The sequence below is a fragment of the Micropterus dolomieu genome, linkage group LG15 (assembly GCF_021292245.1).
Source record: "Micropterus dolomieu isolate WLL.071019.BEF.003 ecotype Adirondacks linkage group LG15, ASM2129224v1, whole genome shotgun sequence".
Lineage (NCBI taxonomy): Eukaryota > Metazoa > Chordata > Actinopteri > Centrarchiformes > Centrarchidae > Micropterus > Micropterus dolomieu.
The window spans coordinates 2,815,677-2,822,389 of NC_060164.1; positions in this window are offsets into that span (position 1 = coordinate 2,815,677).

Below are 6,713 nucleotides of genomic sequence, written 5' to 3' on the forward strand. Positions count from 1 at the left end.
ATTGTTGTGGATTTTCCCAGATGGAAGGAGCTGATGCAGGACAAATGTTTTCAAAGCGGCTCTGAAGTTGTCTGTTTTCTGCTGGAAAGGTAATTAAAATAGTTGAACTTTATCGATGCAAATGAAAGCTGTCATTTGATAGCTTTAGCTAACGTTAGAAGCTGGCCATGGCTCATGGAAATCAAAACTCCAGTTTCTCAAAATGTATTATAATTTATAAAACACATGTCGACCTGTGAAGAGCAGGTAAAGGTTTCTGAAGCCTTTAATCTCTTACTCTGGTTCTGGTGCTCACAATGAATTTTTTGATGATCAAATCTTTTGAGACGCACCTCTAAAAAACAAAAAAACAAAAAAGGCTGTTTATGTTGACAATACTATTATGTCACAATGTGAAAAGGTTAATTGATTTTCTTCAGAATTGTTTGTTGGAGATGTATTAAGACTGGGCCGGATTATCCATATGGTATGACACTGGGCAAGTGCCCAGGGGCACCAGCCAATGGGGAGCACCAAATAATTAAGACAATGGCTAGGCCCTATATATATTAACTGTTGACACAATAGTTAATATATACTTATTTATATTTACACATATTTACATATTTAAATATATATATGTAAATATAAAGAAATATAATTGCGATTTGGTGCAAGTGCCCCCTCTCCCCCAATCTTGGTCCATTCCACAATGACACAGTGCCACAAATCTAAATTCAAAATGGACAAGCATCAGCTAAGCGGTTGTACTAAGCGAAAACTAAAAAAAGAAAAACAATCACGGCACATTGCCACAATTCATAATGTACCCAGCTTTTTTGTTCGGAAAGAAACATCACCAGCAGGAGCAGAAGTAACTAGCACCGGCCCCGAAGCTTACATACGTGCTAGCAGTGTTACTAATGTCTGCTCAACTGATACGGCTCAGGCAGATGCAGCAGCTAATGTGAGCCAAGGTGGGAACCAGGTGATGGAGAGCAGAGTGGGCAGTGAGGATGACGAGGAGGACGTCAAGGTTGATGGTAATATAACACGTAGGCCGGAAGAGTTTACCATCTCAACAGACCCTGAACTATGGGGAGCCATCACAGAGCATGTCAGGGAAGTGGCTATTTCTCACGGTCTAGCAGCCTTCTAGAATAGGGCGCCAAAATACCAAGCATCTATGCAGGCGTTGGAATTAAAACCAATAACCAACCAAAAACATTTACCAATGAGGTACAGCCTAGAGAATGGTTAATTTACTCACTATAACCTGGTATGGTTTACTGATTTGCCTGTAAACTGCTGTCCTCACAATAAAATCTTTTTACGTGCAGGTTCTCTAAGTAGAAATTTCTTTGTATGCTGACGACGTGTTGTTATTCCTTACCAACCGGCAGTTATACATACAGATGACCCTTAAAAAAATCAATATCATGAAAAGTTAATTTTCTAATTTAATTAAAAAGGTGAATCTGGACCTAATTAATTTAATTAACTTCCCCTTAGGTAGTCTTTGTGATGGTCGTCTCCCATTATCTTGTCCATTTAGGTGGACATTGCTGGGCTTTACATATTTTTGAATTGTGATAACCCCGTCTCTTCACCAACTATATAGGGCTAATTTTACACCCTTGTTAAAGCGCACACACGAGGTTCCTGAAAGATGGACTTCACTACCACTGTCTATGTTGGGAAGGATCTCATCACTCAAAATGAATATCCTGCCTAAATTTCTTTATGTGTTTCAGATGTTTTAAATTTTATTCTCAAGAAAAGTAATCAGAGAAATAAATAGCTTGTTTACTACTTTTATCTGGAACGGCAAAAGACCTCGTATGAGTTTGGCCAGACTTATGAAGCATCAGGAAAGAGGTGGCCTATCTGTTCCTGATATAATGGCTGTATCAGTTGGCATCATGTGTTCTTCTGCTGTGTATGTTTCCCTGTGGTGCGTCTTTCAGCACTGCTGTGTATGGTGGAAATAGTGATATTTAGCATGATGTGTTGCATTGAGATATGAATTGCATTCAGATTTGAGCATTGGTGTAAGAGCTAGTATTGTATTTGTAGGCCCATGTCTATCTTTGGTGTCAGGTTTTTGGTTGGGTCTTACATTTTTGGCCAGCCACTTTTAACCTATTTTTGTTCTGCAGTGTGGTGAGCCTGTACTTGTAGCTATTGTAGTTCATGTAAATCTATTGTCTTCATAGCAATAGTAAATTTCACTTTTTCATACGTAAATAGTATGTTAATCCGGGCATGAATTAAGTAATAATGTTAAATGCTGATTCATGGTAATTGTTAACATTAACCTCGACAAAATCTAGTGTTGCAAATAACCACATTTATATATTAAAAAACGTTGAAACATTTTAAACTTTGTGTATTATAACCTCAATAACAGATTAAAAGTGTTGTTGCAGTTTCAGGTTAACTTGACGTTACCTCAAGTGTAAGATAATAAAAATGCAGCCACTGCCAACTATACAGCATATAGCATTAGCTTTTTAGCCTGAGTTAACTTTGTCACATTGCACCCGTTTGCCGTGGTTTCAGCAACCAGTTTACTCAGCTCCACCCATGATCCGCCTCTTTGCCCATTTTTGGTTATCTGGGAGTGACGCACGGTGACGCGAGATGGCGGCTCTTCAAAAATACAGGTGACGTCACAGATACTACTTCCATTTTTTTATACAGTCTATCTCCAATGAAGAGAGCGATCTCACTGAACAACCACATTTTGGTCTGATTTAAGTTGTTTGAAGTACCACCAGTATTACTCGCTATTTTACTCTTAAAGATATAATTTATTATCATGACAATATGAATAACAAATCTCTAAGCTATGTTTTTATTGGGAAAGTTCTGTATTCATAAACAGTAAAACAGTAAAAAGTTAATAAACAGAAACAGAAGTCTTTAGGTTCACAACCGTCTTTCCCTCTTTTTTGATTGGATTTATACTTGCAAAGCGTACCTCTAGTAACAAACCAACACATTCTTAGAATGTTACAGAAACCTATTTGATGAAATCCCCAGAAGACAAATTAATTGCTTTTGCTATTCTATTTTTTATTAAGATGTGTATTATTATTCTAATTATTTAATTTAACTTATTTTGAATATTTTATTTCTCTCATTGCACTGATTTATTTTGTTTTCATCCATTAATCTTTAAAATGTATATACTATTGTCTGTGTTGTGTATTTGTTTGTGCCCGTCATAATATGCCAACTCGTTGAATAAAGCTGAAAAAGAGAGTAATCTCATTCCATGAAAAAGTTACAGTTGTGTATATGTGTACTCCTATTTTTTATTTTAATGTAATTGCCTTTTAATGTCTACATGTTATGTTGTCCATATTCAATTCAATTTTATTTATATAGCACCGAATCATAACAGAAGTTCTCTCATTGCACTTTTCATTTGAAGCAGGTCTAGACCATGTGAAATTATTAACAGAGCCTTGATGGCTGAACGCTCTGGCTCCCATTCTACTTTTGAAGACTCGAGGAACCACAAGTAACCCTGCATTCTGGGGAGCGCAGTGCTCTCAGACTTTCCCTCCTTTCCCCATCACCTGGGGCCTGGTCAATCTCAAAACGTTTAGCACCGGTTTCAATTTGAATGAAATGTTTCCTCGAAACAGTGCGCAACAGGCTTGTAGTATGGAAGAACATTTTCTCTCGTTTGGTGGGTGTGACAGAGGTGTTACCCAATCAGCAGCAACGTCGTGTATGTAAACACGAGAATGGCAGTAAAGTGCAGTGCGATTGCGTACACAACAGGGTGCTTAAGATTTGAAACATTTTGCTACGTTTTGTTGGGGCTGAACACAGCCCTGGCCTACTCTGCACATTCCCTTATCAGCCATTCACCATATGTATCCTATTCACTTCCTTCATTCCTCGCTATTTCATCCCTACTTGCTTTCTGCATTCTAGCTTCTGTTACCTGGCCCTGTATCTGCCTACCTGTTTAAGTACCTACCTAGGTGTCTTGTCCAGGGTCCTTGCTGCTTCACTGATGTAGTTGTTCCCAAAGCTGTCTTTAGCTCTGGCTAAAGGTGCCAAGTGCTTAACTAATCCTAAACACATACTAAGGTTATATCTGTTTAAAGCAATGTGGGGTTCAGAATCTTGCCCAAGGACACTTCGATACACAGGTTGTTGGAGAGGGGGATCCAACCACCGATCTTCTAATTAGTGGGCAACCCGCTCTACCTCTAAGTGGCCAATAATAATCTTGTGGAGTACATTGAGCTTAATGAGTTTACTGCACCTTTCATGTTTATCTGTAAATATACTGGAGCATTTCTCACCCTTGTTATAAGGCTCCCTATGAGTTAGATGGGTGGAACAATGGGTATAAAATGTTTTTGTCTACTCTGTATATGTGTGTATACCGTTAGAGTAACGGCATATGCCAAACAATTTGTGTTCCTAATTTGATTATATCTATATTGACTCCTGGTACGTTCTGTTTTGTTGTTTCTAAAATAAAAAAGTGTGTGAAAACATGAACTTTCATGCTATCAAAGGACTTTAGAGAATGTACCAGTCTAATCCAATGACTCAACAATCAGTCACAAAATGTATGTGTGTTTGCTCCATGCAAAGATTGCACAGCTACAATCCTACAATCTCTTATCTCTCTGTGCAATCAGAAGCAGCCATTTGCTCAGGTATTGCTCTGTGTTTAAAGCATGTAGAATCTACTGGTGTCAGACCTCTGTTTGCTCTTAGCAAAGTGTTTGATCACCTGTGGGATTTGTAATTGCAACATTTCATCTGCAAATATACGCATGTCATTTTTCACAGTAGGAGATACGTCTGCTACTTTTCTTTACGTTGGTCTTGCACTTGCATAGGCATTGTTCTCACAAATAGTGGCTATAGAAAATTTATCCACATGACGGAAACATGCAGTGACAAACTGATTTAATTATCATTGCTTAAAGCACCAGCTTCAGTCATGCAGTAAACCATATTTCTAGGAAATCATCTTTAATAACAATGACGATGCGTTGCATATCCTCATTTGATCCATCATATATATGTTCTATCCCTGTTCAGTTGCATATGAAACAGCTGGATTTATCTTGCTTACATGTCCTTCATCCTTATGTAAGTAAATATTTATGTAAGCTAGCGTCTTGTCCTGTTCATCATTAATTACAGGCATAAGAAAAGAGCAGCGGGAGTCAGCTCATTTTTTAAATCTTATTTATCTAAAACACCAAATCAAAAATTTACACCAGTTTGTCAGGCTCCAGGTGAGGCTTTAATCCTTCAGTGAGTGATGCCTATGTCATACTGTGTTTCTAGTTTGCCTTGTAATGTATGCATTTATAATCTATCCTTTTGTCTGGCAAGAAAACAAAGAATTAGCATACAAACATAAACCCAGACAATGTAACATGCTTTGTGCTGCAGAATGGTTGTGTCATATTTGGTGAGTATGTTCTTGTTTAAAAGAAGTGATACACTGATGCTTGTCTGTCACTCATCTCAATATGTGTGAATATGAATGCAGAATTTGTAGCAAGGAACAAGATTTTGGTATCAGAAGTGTTCTGATTGTAGTCCAAGTATTATTGACCACTCACATTTGATCAGGCCTTGGTTGCATGCAGTTAAACAGTCCATGTGGATAGCAAAATTTAGCTCTCTTCTCTCTCTTCCTGGGGCGGTCACAATGCCAACAGATTTCAATGACACTTGATATCGGGAAGAAATCAACAATCTTGAGGATGGTGCACAGAGAAAAACCTACTTCGCAACATCAGCATATCCAAGAAGCTGATTGTTGATTTTAGGAAAAAGAAGGCAAAGACACACACTCCTTTATACATCAGAGGAGCAATAGTGTTTCCTGAGTGGAAACATCACTAACTGGCATGGGATGTGCACGGCCCAGAACAGGAGGGCTCTGCAGCGCCCCTGGTGATTAAAACTGCTCAGAAGATTGTTGGTACTCATCTAACATTAATGTGGCATGGAACTTTCTGATATGCTGGTTTTGCACATTACCATACCACTACCTTGTATATATACACAATATGTATATAACTAATTGTATATGCTGTTTTATTCAATTCTAATTTTAATTAAAGCTGCAAGCAGCGTTGGGCCCTCGCACTTGTAGCGCGTCCAGGTGTGAGCCGGCCGAGTTGCACATTCTGGAGCTCTGCTGGTGCGGCTGTGAATTTGCTACGCGGTTCCGATGCCGCATGAAGGTGCTATATGTCACTTCCTGTGTCCCCTATGTGGAGCTACATAGCACTTGCCGCTATGAATATAAATCGGTATTGGCATGTAGATGTCTTCGGGGTTGGACAGTTATCAAGCACATAAAGTTTGGTTCAGATGTGAGCATGTACACTGAAGTTACAACAACTTCCTGTGTCATGGCGAAGACTTGATCTTTGACGCCACGCCACGGACACACCCATTGACGAAAACTCGCAAATAGCACAACTTTTCATCTTCAATGCCTTTAGAAGGCACAGCACAAATTTGAAGTCGGTCGGACTAAATCCCTAGGAGGAGTTCATTAAAGTACGAAGTGTGTAAATCATCCAAAATTTGACGTAAAATTCAAAATGGCCGACTTCCTGTTGGTTTTAGGGCATCGCTCCAAGAGGCTTTTTTATGCGTCTGGACAAGATACACGTACCACAGAAAATTCGTGCACGTAGGTGAAACGTGCGGCGGGGGCTGCTTCG